This window comes from Salvelinus alpinus, chromosome 6, assembly GCF_045679555.1.
Source record: "Salvelinus alpinus chromosome 6, SLU_Salpinus.1, whole genome shotgun sequence".
Lineage (NCBI taxonomy): Eukaryota > Metazoa > Chordata > Actinopteri > Salmoniformes > Salmonidae > Salvelinus > Salvelinus alpinus.
This window is the reverse complement of record NC_092091.1, coordinates 3837970-3855060: the sequence shown is the minus strand read 5'-3', so window position 1 is coordinate 3855060 and position 17091 is coordinate 3837970. Positions and strand designations below refer to the sequence as shown.

The following is a 17091-nucleotide window of genomic DNA, read 5'->3' as shown; positions in this document are numbered from 1 at the left end:
AAAAGTAGGGCACTATATATCAGACTCTGGTCAAAAGTAGGGCACTATATATCAGACTCTGGTCAAAAGTAGGGCACTATATATCAGACTCTGGTCAAAAGTAGGGCACTATATATCAGACTCTGGTCAAAAGTAGGGCACTATATATCAGACTCTGGTCAAAAGTAGGGCACTATATATCAGACTCTGGTCAAAAGTAGGGCACTATATATCAGACTCTGGTCAAAAGTAGGGCACTATATATCAGACTCTGGTCAAAAGTAGGGCACTATATATCAGACTCTGGTCAAAAGTAGGGCACTATATATCAGACTCTGGTCAAAAGTAGGGCACTATATATCAGACTCTGGTCAAAAGTAGGGCACTATATATCAGACTCTGGTCAAAAGTAGGGCACTATATATCAGACTCTGGTCAAAAGTAGGGCACTATATATCAGACTCTGGTCAAAAGTAGGGCACTATATATCAGACTCTGGTCAAAAGTAGGGCACTATATATCAGACTCTGGTCAAAAGTAGGGCACTATATATCAGACTCTGGTCAAAAGTAGGGCACTATATATCAGACTCTGGTCAAAAGTAGGGCACTATATATCAGACTCTGGTCAAAAGTAGGGCACTATATATCAGACTCTGGTCAAAAGTAGGGCACTATATATCAGACTCTGGTCAAAAGTAGGGCACTATATATCAGACTCTGGTCAAAAGTAGGGCACTATATATCAGACTCTGGTCAAAAGTAGGGCACTATATATCAGACTCTGGTCAAAAGTAGGGCACTATATATCAGACTCTGGTCAAAAGTAGGGCACTATATATCAGACTCTGGTCAAAAGTAGGGCACTATATATCAGACTCTGGTCAAAAGTAGGGCACTATATATCAGACTCTGGTCAAAAGTAGGGCACTATATATCAGACTCTGGTCAAAAGTAGGGCACTATATATCAGACTCTGGTCAAAAGTAGGGCACTATATATCAGACTCTGGTCAAAAGTAGGGCACTATATATCAGACTCTGGTCAAAAGTAGGGCACTATATATCAGACTCTGGTCAAAAGTAGGGCACTATATATCAGACTCTGGTCAAAAGTAGGGCACTATATATCAGACTCTGGTCAAAAGTAGGGCACTATATATCAGACTCTGGTCAAAAGTAGGGCACTATATATCAGACTCTGGTCAAAAGTAGGGCACTATATATCAGACTCTGGTCAAAAGTAGGGCACTATATATCAGACTCTGGTCAAAAGTAGGGCACTATATATCAGACTCTGGTCAAAAGTAGGGCACTATATATCAGACTCTGGTCAAAAGTAGGGCACTATATATCAGACTCTGGTCAAAAGTAGGGCACTATATATCAGACTCTGGTCAAAAGTAGGGCACTATATATCAGACTCTGGTCAAAAGTAGGGCACTATATATCAGACTCTGGTCAAAAGTAGGGCACTATATATCAGACTCTGGTCAAAAGTAGGGCACTATATATCAGACTCTGGTCAAAAGTAGGGCACTATATATCAGACTCTGGTCAAAAGTAGGGCACTATATATCAGACTCTGCTCAAAAGTAGGGCACTATATATCAGACTCTGGTCAAAAGTAGGGCACTATATATCAGACTCTGGTCAAAAGTAGGGCACTATATATCAGACTCTGGTCAAAAGTAGGGCACTATATATCAGACTCTGGTCAAAAGTAGGGCACTATATATCAGACTCTGGTCAAAAGTAGGGCACTATATATCAGACTCTGGTCAAAAGTAGGGCACTATATATCAGACTCTGGTCAAAAGTAGGGCACTATATATCAGACTCTGGTCAAAAGTAGGGCACTATATATCAGACTCTGGTCAAAAGTAGGGCACTATATATCAGACTCTGGTCAAAAGTAGGGCACTATATATCAGACTCTGGTCAAAAGTAGGGCACTATATATCAGACTCTCTGGTCAAAAGTAGGGCACTATATATCAGACCATAGGACTCTGGTCAAAAGTAGGGCACTATATATCAGACCATATAGGGCTCTGGTCAAAAGTAGGGCACTATATATCAGACCATAGGACTCTGGTCAAAAGTAGGGCACTATATATCAGATAGGATTAGAGACGGAGACTCAGACTAGCTTTAACTCTGACAAAGGACTGATTAAATGTTCCCTTTTCCCTTCCATTGCTTTCTTTTTCTTCATAATCCTTTCCCTAAAACTCAGATGTCAAACTGTGTGCCAACAGAAATGACACACATCTCTTTTGTCATCTCAATAGGGTTGAATAAAGTTCTGTCACGAGTTTAAACACGGCCTGTCAGTGAGTGGGATTCATATTACACTGCACTATGTTTATTATATAGAAGTCCAACTACAGAACGTGCATCTGTTTTATAGAGAACTACAGACCATGACCCTGTTTTATAGAGAACTACAGAACATGACCCTGTTTTATAGAGAACTACAGAACATGACCCTGTTTTATAGAGAACTACAGAACATGCCCCTGTTTTATAGAGAACTACAGAACATGACCCTGTTTTATAGAGAACTACAGAACATGCCCCTGTTTGACAGGGAGAACTACAGAACATGCCCCTGTTTGACAGGGAGAACTACAGATCATGCCCCAGTTTGACAGGGAGAACTACAGAACATGCCCCTGTTTGACAGGGAGAACTACATGTCCCAGTTTGGGTCCTGAATAATGTGAGGTGCTGTACTGATTTGATGTCATTACTGTGTAACTTTCCACCGGTTACAACGCTATTGGTTTTTTACAGTCTTTCAGTTACCCATCAGTTCCTTTTTTTATTTTTTATAAATGTACACAATTATTAAGATTCACCTATGCTTTAGATGAACAAATTGTTCTCATTTGAATTGTCCCATGCAGAGAGATTTCAACTATCACTAGTGTAGATGATGAGTGATGTTTTCAGACATTGTAAATCCACACATCAGTTGTTAGACTCCTACCACTGCCCCCCCCCCCCGGTTCATTCACCCCCGCCCCAGGGCCCCCGACACGTCATCACCACCTCTACATCTGAAGGAAAACAAAAAAAACGATGAATAATACATTTTTTTTTTGTAAAAAAAAAAAAAAAAAAAAAAAGACATCATTTTTATTGTAATGTTGTTTTGATCATAATTCAGATCACAGCGACAGAGGGGAGGTTAGAGGAGCTCAACGCTGAACTCTGAACCCTGTCTGTCTCACTTGGAATAATTACCGGGGGATATAATGTGTGTGTGTGTGTGTGTGTGTGTGTGTGTGTGTGTGTGTGTGTGTGTGTGTGTGTGTGTGTGTGTGTGTGTGTGTGTGTGTGTGTGTGTGTGTGTGTGTGTGTGTGTGTGAATAATTAAGAGGGATATAATGTGTGTGTGTGTGTGTGTGTGTGTGTGTGTGTGTGTGTGTGTGTGTGTGTGTGTGTGTGTGTGTGTGTGTGTGTGTGTGCGCGTGTGAATAATTAAGAGGGATATAATGTGTGTGTGTGTGTGTGTGTGTGTGTGTGTGTGTGTGTGTGTGTGTGTGTGTGTGTGTGTGTGTGCACGTGTGAATAATTAAGAGGGATATAATGAGACTGGCAACAAAACAGCCCGGATGCATCCCAAAATGGAACAATAGGGCCACTACCGTTGACCAGGGCCCATCAAAAGTAGTGCACTATGTAGGGAATAGGGTGCAATGTGGGGCATAGCCTCTGTCTGTCTGCTTAGACCTTGGTTCAAACACTATTCTAAATCATTGCAAATACGGTATCTGTGCTCGACTGAGTTTACCTGTTGCAATGAAGCCAATTGAATAGTCACAAAGACTGAAGGCAGACTAAAGCAAACGCTGGAAGAATTTGAAAGAACAGAACGAACATGGCTGCTTTAATAACCAAACATGGTCCTTTTCACTGATACTTCTCAGTATTCCATTAACGCACTGAAATAACTGGCTCTCAAATGCATTGTTGAGAAACCACTCATTGTGGCAGTGATGCTGGTGAGAAGTGTTCACGATAGGAGAGGAGCCTCTTGAGTTAATGGAGGCTGTAGGGAAGGGAGGGAGGGAAGGGAGGGAGGTCGGGAGGAAGACGAGGGAGAGGGAGGGAGGAAGAGGAGGGAGGGGGGAAGAGGAGGGAGGGAGAGAGCAAGAGAGAGGAAGGGAGGAAGAGGAGGGAGAGGAAGAGGAGGGAGAGGGAGGGAGGGAGCAAGAGAGAAGGAGAGAGGGAGGGAGGAAGAGGAGGGGGAAGGAGGGAGGGAGAGGAAGAGGAGGAAGAGGAGGGAGGGAGAGAGCAAGAGAGAGGGAGGGATGAAGAGGAAGGAGAGGAAGAGGAGGGAGAGGGAGGGAGGCGAAAGGAAAGAGGGAGGGATGCAGAGAGAAAAAGAGGGAAGGTGGGATGGACGGAGAGAGAGAGAGCTATGTCTCTGAAAACCTCATGATTCCATTATATCATCAACTGTAGTAGTAGATGTCAAAACAAGTGTAGGTCAAAAGCTTTCGATTCTGGTTATTTTTTATAATACAGTCGTTAAACTTGTGTTTTGAACTAACTTTGGCTCCTGGCTTCCACACGTCTTTGGGGAATATGGCAAATCTTTTACTAACTCATTATGTGTTTCTCTCCCACAGGCCCAAGACCCATCACCTCTCCCTGTCTTGATCAGAGGAGTAGAACATCGGGAACACCAGCTCATCTGTCGCGTGTCCCTGCCAACAGTCTCCCTGCCAACAGAGTCTCCCTGCCAACAGAGTCTCCCTGCAGCAGCGTTTTCTCCACCACCCCGAGACTACAGGGAACATCCAGGGACAACGGTGAGTTAAGGTGAGCAAGAGGCCTGAATGATGCCCCCCACATCTGTTGCAGTTCCTTTTCTTCAAGTCCTGGTACACATTAAAATGGTATCGTACATGAAAAAGCCGTATCTTACATGAAATAAACAATCTCTTTTCGATCCTCTATTAAGTCGATAGAGATCATCGTGTTGATGAATGAGTCTCTCCTAAAGCCATTCGTTGAAATGACATCAGAATAATACTTACGTAGTATTTTGGCACGAGTATAGTTTACATTGGTCGAAGCTTAATAATGTTAAATTAAATGATCTCTAACCATCATATCTAAATCAATATGACACCAATGTCGATGACAATTTGCAAATCAACTTGACTGGAGGTACACAAACACATTTCCCCGCCTCTCGTCATGAACAGTCCGGCTGTTAAGGAAAACCAAATACCAGATTTTTAACCGAGTCATTAGCAATTGAGTTTTCAGAGTTTTTTTCTGCACCTACCTAGCTCAAATTCTAGACGTCGGATTAAAACAAGACTATAGCGTCCATAAAGTGACCATTCGACTTAAAAAATGTCAGATTGGCTAATAAGTTTGTAGGAGCAACAGTTTTTTTTAAATAAAATGTTTAGTTTATCGCTCTCACATGTTCATTTTCTGTCCATTTAAGAACCAACAATGTGCTACCTTTTGGTATATGGAAGGGTTTTACACAAATTACTTCAGCCATTAGCAAGCTAGCTCGAGCCAGACAACAACTGAACATAACGTTAACTAGCTCACGCCCAAATGCCAGTCCTACAAATACCAGTCCTACATTACCTAGCTAACGTTAGCTTACTTGTCCAAAAGTCCAGCAGCTAGCCTCTGTAGCTAGCTAAAACCAGTCAGCTGAAAGCTAGCTAGCAAGCTAACGAACATATCTTGAAAAACGTGATTACTGACAAGCAAAACATTTTGGGATTATGTCAACAATGGATTAATGATACAAATACCAAAACGTTTTGGGGTGGGGTTTTCCTTTAAGGACTATGGAGTTTTTCAGGATAAAAAAGACACGGCTTTCCACCAGACACTGGGAGATAAACTCACCTTTCAGCAGAACAATAACCTAAAACACAAGGCTAAATCTACACTGGAGGAGTTGCTTGCCAAGAAGACAGTACATTTTACTCTGTGTCCGAGTTACAGTTTTGACTTAAATCTGATTGAAAATCTATGGTAAGACTTGAAAATGGTTGTCTGGCAATGATCAACAACCAATTTGACAGAGATTGAAGAAGAATAATGGGCAAATATTGTACAATCCAGGTGTGCAAAGCTCTTAGAGACTCACCCAGAAAGACTCACAGCTCTAATCACTGCTAAAGCTAGCATGTATTGACACAGGGGTGTGAATACTTACAGTGGGGCAAAAAAGTATTTAGTCAGCCACCAATTGTGCAAGTTCTTTCACTTAAAAAGATGAGAGAGGCCTGTAATTTTCATCATAGGTACACTTCAACTATGACAGACAAAATGAGAAGAAAAAAAATCCAGAAAATCACATTGTAGGATTTTTTATGAATTTATTTGCAAATTATGGTGGAAAATAAGTATTTGGTCACCTACAACAAGCAAGATTTCTGGCTCTCACAGACCTGTAACTTCTTCTTTAAGAGGCTCATCTGTCCTCCACTCGTTACCTGTATTAATGGCACCTGTTTGAACTTGTTATCAGTATAAAAGACACCTGTCCACAACCTCAAACAGTCACACTCCAAACTCCACTATGGCCAAGACCAAAGAGCTGTCAAAGGACACCAGAAACAAAATTGTAGACCTGCACCAGGCTGGGAAGACTGAATCTGCAATAGGTAAGCAGCTTGGTTTGAGGAAATCAACTGTGGGAGCAATTATTAGGAGATGGAAGACATACAAGACCACTGATAATCTCCCTCGATCTGGGGCTCCACGCAAGAGCTCACCCCGTGTGGTCAAAATGATCACAAGAACGGTGAGCAAAAATCCCAGAACCACACGTAGGGACCAAGTGAATGACCTGCAGAGAGCTGGTACCAAAGTAACAAAGCCTACCATCAGTAACACACTACGCCGCCAGGGACTCAAATCCGGCAGTGCCAGACGTGTCCCCCTGCTTAAGCCATCTGGTGTGACCATTTTCCTCATGCAGCGTGACACATCTCCTTCCATAGACTTGATCAGGCTGTTGATTGTGGCCTGTGGAATGTTGTCCCACTGCTCTTCAATGGCTGTGTGAAGTTGTTGGATATTGGTGGGAACTGGAACATGCTGTTGTACACATGGATCCAGAGCATCCCAAACATGCTCAATGGGTGACATGTCTGGTGAATATGCAGACCATGGAAGAACTGAGACATTTTCAGCTTCCAGGAATTGTGTACAAATCCTTGTGACATGGGGCCGTGCATTATCATGCTGAAACATGAGGTGATGGTGGTGGATGAATGGAACGACAACGGGCCTCAGGATCTCGTCACGGTGTCTCTGTGCATTCAAATTGGCATCTATAAAATGCAATTGTGTTCGTTGTCCGTAGCTTATGCCTGCCCATAACATAACCCCACCGCAACCACTCGCCCACACAACGCCATACATGTGGTCTGAAGTGACGTTGGAGGCGGCTTATGTTAGAGAAATGAACATTACATTCTCTGGCAACAGCTCTGGTGGACATTCCTGCAGTCAGCATGCCAATTGCACGCTCCCTCAAAACTTAAGACATCTGTGGCATTGTGTTTTGTGACAAAACTGCACATTTTAGAGTGGCCTTTTATTGTCCCCAGCACAAGGTGCACCTGTGTAATGATCATGCTGTTTAATCAGCTTCTTGATATGCCACACCTGTCAGGTGGATGGATTATCTTGGCAAAAGGAGAAAATGCTCACTGACAGGGATGTAAACTAATTTTATGCATCAACACGTGAGAGAAAAACACTTTGAACATTAATATATTTTGTTTCAGCTCATGAAACATGTTAGCAACACTTTACATGTTGCGTTTACATTTTTGTTCAGTTTATATACATATATATATAAATATATATATATATACAGTACCAGTCAAAAGTTTGGACACACCTACTCATTCTACGGTTTGTCTTTATTTTGACTATTCGTGTAGTAACCCAAAAAAGTGTTAAACAGATCTAAATATATTTTATATTTGAGATTCTTCAAAATAGCCACCCTTTGCCTCGATGACAGCTTCGCACACTCTTGGCATTCTCTCAACCAGCTTCCTGAGGTAGTCACCTGGAATGCATTTCAATTAACATGTGTGCTTTGTTAAAAGTACATTTGTGGCATTTCTTTCCTTCTTAATGCGTTTGAGCCAATCAGTTGTGTTGTGACAAGGTAGGGGGGTATATATACAGAATACAGCCCTATTTGGTAAAAGACCAAGTCCATATCATGGCAAGAACAGCTCAAATAAGCAAAGAGAAACAACAGTCCATCATTACTTTAAGACATGAAGGTCAGTCAATCCGGAAAATGTCAAGAACTTTGAGAAATAGTGCTTTGTGGGTAGTTTAGAAGATATCCGGAAATAAACTAATAAATATATAATAACCCCAAAAATATAAATATATTTGTAGTTCTAGGTAACCAGATCTGATGGCTATGTCTCTGACAACACTGATTGGTTCTCCATGGGGACATTTGGAACGCACCTATCAGAGGACAAGCTGGCACCTTTACAATATTGCTGGTGTGTGTGTGTGTGTGTGTGTGTGTGTGTGTGTGTGTGTGTGTGTGTGTGTGTGTGTGTGTGTGTGGTTCATTCACATGTTAAAATAATCCGCTTCATTGAGAGGTGTGGTGTGTGTATGTCTCTCAATGAAGCGGATTATTTTAACATGTGAATGAACCACACACACACACACACACACACACACACACACACACACACACACACACACACACACACACACACACACACACACACACACACACACACACACACACACACACACACACACACACACACACACACACACCTCTCAATGCAGCAGATTATTTTAACATGTCAATGAACCACACACAGCTACTAGTATTACCATGGTATTAGATATTGAAGATGATTGACAGGCAACGTCGGTGGCGACGACATGGTGATGTGACAGACGATGTATAGCCTGTTTCAACTTGACCTGACAACACACAGTAAAGAGCTGACCTGACAACACACAGTAAAGAGCTGACCTGGCAACACACAGTAAAGAGCTGACCTGGCAACACACAGTAAAGAGCTGACCTGGCAACACACAGTAAAGACCTGGCAACACACAGTAAAGAGTTGACCTGGCAACACACAGCAGGGTCATGCTAAGTGGCCTGTTCCTTTGCTATAGTCTGCATAACTTATTTCAATAAATATCTTAGAAATAGTTTACAGAATGCAAGAAAACATATAGAAAGAGCTAATATTTAATATATATATATATATATATATATATATATATATTCATACGGATCAACAAAAAAAATGTGGCTTTTAAAATAATTTGACACCGGAGAGTCCGCTATAAAATATAAAATAGGTTTCAGCTATATGGCCCACATCATCCGACATTGAGAGAGAATTATTTATATTATATATATATATATATATATATATATATATATATATATATATATAATATAAATAATTCTCTCTCAATGTCGGATGATGTGGGCCATATAGCTGAAACCTATTTTATATTTTATAGCGGACTCTCCGGTGTCAAATTATTTTAAAAGCCACATTTTTTTTGTTGATCCGTATGAATATGACTTCAGTTTTAATGCTGGCGTCCTCCCAGCCCCTCTACTTCCTGATCGAGCAACTCATTTATCTGACAGAGTTCTCAGCAAGTTTGAAGTTGTTTTTAAATAACATTCAAAACATGATAGGCCTCAGGTAATAATGACAGGTGTAGAACGAACAATAAATAGCAAGATATAAAAGTTTGAACGAGTTGTTTGAACAAACCTTACAGTTGAACAAAGCTTAGACTAAAAGACGTAACGCATGAACCAAACGGCCAAACCCTACTAATTAAAATATATATAACATTTATACATTTTGTATTTCCCAAACGGCCAAACTAATAAAATAAAAATTATATATATAAAATATATATAACATGTATACATTTTGTATTTCCCAATTAGGCTATTCTAATACAGTTTTTAATAATGTCCTGAAGTTGCAGCTTTCAAATGGGAAATAATTGTAAAAGTCAGTCTATATATCACGGTTGGTATAAAGGATTTGGAGACAGGCGCGGGAATACATCGTCTGGGTTTTTTAACACAAAACAAACACGTATACAAAAAACACTGGGATGTACCCAAACAAAATAGCGAGGGTAAACCTCGTAGAACGACACGGGACGAGACCCGTAATACTCAAAGCACGAAACACGCAGCACAGGCTGAGACAACACATCACACGACTACCGGACATGGGAACAATAACACACAGTCTGAGACAACGCATCTCTGTAATCGTCATTTCTGTAAACGGATCTGTAAACGTCCTTTCTGTAAAGATACAGTTGAAGTCGGAAGTTTACATACACTTCGTTTGGAGTCATTAAAACTCTTTTTTCAACCACTCCACACATTTCTTGTTAACAAACAATAGTTTTGGCAAGTCGGTTAGGACATCTACTTTGTGCATGACACAAGTAATTTTTCCAACAATTGTTTACAGACAGATTATTTCACTTATAATTAATCTATTAAAACATCTCAAGACATCAGTCAGGAAGTTAAAGCTTGGTCGCAAATGGGTCTTCCAAATGGACAATGACCCCAAGCATACTTCCAAAGTTGTGGCAAACTGGCTTCAGGACAACAAAGTCAAGGTATTGGAGTAGCCATCACAAAGCCCTGACCTCAATCCTATAGAACATTTGTGGGCAGAACTGAAAAAGCGTGTGTGAGCAAGGAGGCCTACAAACCTGACTCAGTTACACCAGCTCTGTCAGGAGGAATGAGCCAAAATTCACCCAACTTATTGTGGGAAGCTTGTGGAAGGCTACCTGAAATGTTTGACCCAAGTTAAACAATTTAAAGGCAATTCTACCAAATACTAATTGAGTGTATGTAAACTTCTGACCCCACTGGGAATGTGATGAAAGAAATAAAAGCTGAAATAAATCATTCTCTCTACTATTATTCTGACATTTCACATTCTTAAAATAAAGTGGTGATCCTAACTGACCTAAGACAGGGAATTATTACTAGGATTAAATGTCAGGAATTGTGAAACACTGAGTTTGAAAGTATTTGGCTAAGGTGTATGTAAACTTCCGACTTCAACTGTAGGTCCTCACACCACCAACGGACATGGGAACAATAACCAGTAGCCCAATGGGGAAACAAAGGTCACATTTATACAAACACAATCAGTGAGGAGCTGGAACCAGGTGTGCGTAATAATGACAGCCTAGAAGGCCGGTGACGTCAACCTCCGGAACTGGTGAACAGAAGGAGCAGCAGTACCGGGGGGGGGGGGGGGGGGGGACGACGACACTGTAGGCCGTTTTCTATCACAGCTTTATTTTCAATTACAAATATTACATCCAACAAGAAGTGAAATTGAGCAAATGTATATAAAAACTAGATCAAGATGGAAAAATCTAACGTACCAGAATCTTCTACGTACACTGTATGTTGAAGTGGTCTCTCTCTCTCTCTCTCGCTCTCTCTCTCTGGCTGGGTGACAGGTGACAGGCTGGGTGACAGGTGACAGGGCGGGTGACAGGTGACAGGCTGGGTGACAGGCTGGGTGACAGGTGACAGGGCGGGTGACAGGTGACAGGCTGGGTGACAGAGTGGGTGACAGGTGACAGGCTGGGTGCCAGGCTGGGTGTCAGGCTGGGTGACAGGGTGGGTGACAGGTGTCAGGCTGGGTGCCAGGCTGGGTGCCAGGTGACAGAGTGGGTGTCAGGTGACAGGGTGGGTGACAGGTGACAGGGTGGGTGACAGGTGACAGGGCGTGTGCCAGGCTGGGTGTCAGGCTGGGTGACAGGGTGGGTGACAGGTGTCAGGCTGGGTGTCAGGCTGGGTGACAGGTGACAGAGTGGGTGTCAGGTGACAGGGTGGGTGACAGGTGACAGGGTGGGTGACAGGTGACAGGGCGGGTGCCAGGCTGGGTGTCAGGCTGGGTGACAGGTGACAGAGTGGGTGACAGGTGACAGAGTGGGTGCCAGGCTGGGTGCCAGGGTGGGTGACAGGTGACAGAGTGGGTGACAGGTGCCAGGCTGGGTGCCAGGCTGGGTGCCAGGCTGGGTGCCAGGGTGGGTGACAGGTGACAGAGTGGGTGCCAGGCTGGGTGCCAGGGTGGGTGACAGGTGACAGAGTGGGTGACAGGTGACAGGCTGGGTGACAGGTGACAGGCTGGGTGCCAGGCTGGGTGCCAGGGTGGGTGACAGGTGACAGAGTGGGTGCCAGGCTGGGTGCCAGGGTGGGTGACAGGTGACAGAGTGGGTGACAGGTGACAGGCTGGGTGACAGGTGACAGGCGGCTGGGTGCCAGGCTGGGTGCCAGGGTGGGTGACAGGTGACAGAGTGGGTGCCAGGCTGGGTGCCAGGGTGGGTGACAGGTGACAGAGTGGGTGACAGGTGACAGGCTGGGTGCCAGGGTGGGTGACAGGTGTCAGGCTGGGTGCCAGGCTGGGTGCCAGGCTGGGTGCCAGGCTGGGTGCCAGGGTGGGTGCCAGGGTGGGTGACAGGTGTCAGGCTGGGTGCCAGGGTGGGTGCCAGGGTGGGTGCCAGGGTGGGTGCCAGGGTGGGTGCCAGGGTGGGTGACAGGGTGGGTGACAGGTGTCAGGCTGGGTGTCAGGCTGGGTGCCAGGCTGGGTGCCAGGGTGGGTGACAGGTGACAGAGTGGGTGCCAGGCTGGGTGACAGGTGACAGAGTGGGTGACAGGTGACAGGCTGGGTGTCAGGCTGGGTGACAGGCTGGGTGCCAGGCTGGGTGCCAGGGTGGGTGACAGGTGACAGAGTGGGTGCCAGGTGACAGGCTGGGTGTCAGGCTGGGTGACAGGCTGGGTGACAGGTGACAGAGTGGGTGCCAGGCTGGGTGCCAGGGTGGGTGACAGGTGACAGAGTGGGTGACAGGTGACAGGCTGGGTGACAGGTGACAGGCGGCTGGGTGCCAGGCTGGGTGCCAGGGTGGGTGACAGGTGACAGAGTGGGTGCCAGGCTGGGTGCCAGGGTGGGTGACAGGTGACAGAGTGGGTGACAGGTGACAGGCTGGGTGCCAGGGTGGGTGACAGGTGTCAGGCTGGGTGCCAGGCTGGGTGCCAGGCTGGGTGCCAGGCTGGGTGCCAGGGTGGGTGCCAGGGTGGGTGACAGGTGTCAGGCTGGGTGCCAGGGTGGGTGCCAGGGTGGGTGCCAGGGTGGGTGCCAGGGTGGGTGCCAGGGTGGGTGACAGGGTGGGTGACAGGTGTCAGGCTGGGTGTCAGGCTGGGTGCCAGGCTGGGTGCCAGGGTGGGTGACAGGTGACAGAGTGGGTGCCAGGCTGGGTGACAGGTGACAGAGTGGGTGACAGGTGACAGGCTGGGTGTCAGGCTGGGTGACAGGCTGGGTGCCAGGCTGGGTGCCAGGGTGGGTGACAGGTGACAGAGTGGGTGCCAGGTGACAGGCTGGGTGTCAGGCTGGGTGACAGGCTGGGTGCCAGGCTGGGTGCCAGGGTGGGTGACAGGTGACAGAGTGGGTGACAGGTGACAGGCTGGGTGCCAGGGTGGGTGACAGGTGTCAGGCTGGGTGCCAGGCTGGGTGCCAGGGTGGGTGACAGGTGACAGAGTGGGTGCCAGGCTGGGTGCCAGGGTGGGTGACAGGTGACAGAGTGGGTGACAGGTGACAGGCTGGGTGACAGGTGACAGGCGGCTGGGTGCCAGGCTGGGTGCCAGGGTGGGTGACAGGTGACAGAGTGGGTGCCAGGCTGGGTGCCAGGGTGGGTGACAGGTGACAGAGTGGGTGACAGGTGACAGGCTGGGTGACAGGTGACAGGCGGCTGGGTGTCAGGCTGGGTGACAGGCTGGGTGACAGGTGACAGAGTGGGTGCCAGGCTGGGTGCCAGGGTGGGTGACAGGTGACAGAGTGGGTGACAGGTGACAGGCTGGGTGACAGGTGACAGGCGGCTGGGTGCCAGGCTGGGTGCCAGGGTGGGTGACAGGTGACAGAGTGGGTGCCAGGCTGGGTGCCAGGGTGGGTGACAGGTGACAGAGTGGGTGACAGGTGACAGGCTGGGTGCCAGGGTGGGTGACAGGTGTCAGGCTGGGTGCCAGGCTGGGTGCCAGGCTGGGTGCCAGGGTGGGTGCCAGGGTGGGTGCCAGGGTGGGTGACAGGTGTCAGGCAGGGTGCCAGGGTGGGTGCCAGGGTGGGTGCCAGGGTGGGTGCCAGGGTGGGTGCCAGGGTGGGTGACAGGGTGGGTGACAGGTGTCAGGCTGGGTGCCAGGCTGGGTGCCAGGTGACAGAGTGGGTGTCAGGTGACAGGGTGGGTGACAGGTGACAGGGTGGGTGACAGGTGACAGGGCGTGTGCCAGGCTGGGTGTCAGGCTGGGTGACAGGGTGGGTGACAGGTGTCAGGCTGGGTGTCAGGCTGGGTGACAGGTGACAGAGTGGGTGTCAGGTGACAGGGTGGGTGACAGGTGACAGGGTGGGTGACAGGTGACAGGGCGGGTGCCAGGCTGGGTGTCAGGCTGGGTGACAGGTGACAGAGTGGGTGACAGGTGCCAGGCTGGGTGCCAGGCTGGGTGTCAGGTGACAGAGTGGGTGCCAGGCTGGGTGCCAGGGTGGGTGACAGGTGACAGAGTGGGTGACAGGTGCCAGGCTGGGTGCCAGGCTGGGTGCCAGGCTGGGTGCCAGGGTGGGTGACAGGTGACAGAGTGGGTGCCAGGCTGGGTGCCAGGGTGGGTGACAGGTGACAGAGTGGGTGACAGGTGACAGGCTGGGTGACAGGTGACAGGCTGGGTGCCAGGCTGGGTGCCAGGGTGGGTGACAGGTGACAGAGTGGGTGCCAGGCTGGGTGCCAGGGTGGGTGACAGGTGACAGAGTGGGTGACAGGTGACAGGCTGGGTGACAGGTGACAGGCGGCTGGGTGCCAGGCTGGGTGCCAGGGTGGGTGACAGGTGACAGAGTGGGTGCCAGGCTGGGTGCCAGGGTGGGTGACAGGTGACAGAGTGGGTGACAGGTGACAGGCTGGGTGCCAGGGTGGGTGACAGGTGTCAGGCTGGGTGCCAGGCTGGGTGCCAGGCTGGGTGCCAGGCTGGGTGCCAGGGTGGGTGCCAGGGTGGGTGACAGGTGTCAGGCTGGGTGCCAGGGTGGGTGCCAGGGTGGGTGCCAGGGTGGGTGCCAGGGTGGGTGCCAGGGTGGGTGACAGGGTGGGTGACAGGTGTCAGGCTGGGTGTCAGGCTGGGTGCCAGGCTGGGTGCCAGGGTGGGTGACAGGTGACAGAGTGGGTGCCAGGCTGGGTGACAGGTGACAGAGTGGGTGACAGGTGACAGGCTGGGTGTCAGGCTGGGTGACAGGCTGGGTGCCAGGCTGGGTGCCAGGGTGGGTGACAGGTGACAGAGTGGGTGCCAGGTGACAGGCTGGGTGTCAGGCTGGGTGACAGGCTGGGTGACAGGTGACAGAGTGGGTGCCAGGCTGGGTGCCAGGGTGGGTGACAGGTGACAGAGTGGGTGACAGGTGACAGGCTGGGTGACAGGTGACAGGCGGCTGGGTGCCAGGCTGGGTGCCAGGGTGGGTGACAGGTGACAGAGTGGGTGCCAGGCTGGGTGCCAGGGTGGGTGACAGGTGACAGAGTGGGTGACAGGTGACAGGCTGGGTGCCAGGGTGGGTGACAGGTGTCAGGCTGGGTGCCAGGCTGGGTGCCAGGCTGGGTGCCAGGCTGGGTGCCAGGGTGGGTGCCAGGGTGGGTGACAGGTGTCAGGCTGGGTGCCAGGGTGGGTGCCAGGGTGGGTGCCAGGGTGGGTGCCAGGGTGGGTGCCAGGGTGGGTGACAGGGTGGGTGACAGGTGTCAGGCTGGGTGTCAGGCTGGGTGCCAGGCTGGGTGCCAGGGTGGGTGACAGGTGACAGAGTGGGTGCCAGGCTGGGTGACAGGTGACAGAGTGGGTGACAGGTGACAGGCTGGGTGTCAGGCTGGGTGACAGGCTGGGTGCCAGGCTGGGTGCCAGGGTGGGTGACAGGTGACAGAGTGGGTGCCAGGTGACAGGCTGGGTGTCAGGCTGGGTGACAGGCTGGGTGCCAGGCTGGGTGCCAGGGTGGGTGACAGGTGACAGAGTGGGTGACAGGTGACAGGCTGGGTGCCAGGGTGGGTGACAGGTGTCAGGCTGGGTGCCAGGCTGGGTGCCAGGGTGGGTGACAGGTGACAGAGTGGGTGCCAGGCTGGGTGCCAGGGTGGGTGACAGGTGACAGAGTGGGTGACAGGTGACAGGCTGGGTGACAGGTGACAGGCGGCTGGGTGCCAGGCTGGGTGCCAGGGTGGGTGACAGGTGACAGAGTGGGTGCCAGGCTGGGTGCCAGGGTGGGTGACAGGTGACAGAGTGGGTGACAGGTGACAGGCTGGGTGACAGGTGACAGGCGGCTGGGTGTCAGGCTGGGTGACAGGCTGGGTGACAGGTGACAGAGTGGGTGCCAGGCTGGGTGCCAGGGTGGGTGACAGGTGACAGAGTGGGTGACAGGTGACAGGCTGGGTGACAGGTGACAGGCGGCTGGGTGCCAGGCTGGGTGCCAGGGTGGGTGACAGGTGACAGAGTGGGTGCCAGGCTGGGTGCCAGGGTGGGTGACAGGTGACAGAGTGGGTGACAGGTGACAGGCTGGGTGCCAGGGTGGGTGACAGGTGTCAGGCTGGGTGCCAGGCTGGGTGCCAGGCTGGGTGCCAGGCTGGGTGCCAGGGTGGGTGCCAGGGTGGGTGACAGGTGTCAGGCAGGGTGCCAGGGTGGGTGCCAGGGTGGGTGCCAGGGTGGGTGCCAGGGTGGGTGCCAGGGTGGGTGACAGGGTGGGTGACAGGTGTCAGGCTGGGTGTCAGGCTGGGTGCCAGGCTGGGTGCCAGGGTGGGTGACAGGTGACAGAGTGGGTGCCAGGCTGGGTGACAGGTGACAGAGTGGGTGACAGGTGACAGGCTGGGTGTCAGGCTGGGTGACAGGCTGGGTGCCAGGCTGGGTGCCAGGGTGGGTGACAGGTGACAGAGTGGGTGCCAGGTGACAGGCTGGGTGTCAGGCTGGGTGACAGGCTGGGTGACAGGCTGGGTGCCAGGGTGGGTGACAGGTGACAGAGTGGGTGACAG

General features: G+C 49.6%; 1 protein-coding gene across 2 annotated transcripts in view; it reads left to right on the top strand.

The window, feature by feature from the left end:
* Positions 1-17091, top strand: part of megf11 (multiple EGF-like-domains 11) — a 452873-nt gene that overhangs the window by 128561 nt on the left and 307221 nt on the right. For both annotated transcript variants that reach the window (XM_071405156.1, XM_071405155.1), the window contains one exon: positions 4620-4812. The gene's annotated coding sequence lies outside the window, so the exon portion shown is untranslated. The remainder of the gene's footprint in view (positions 1-4619; positions 4813-17091) is intronic.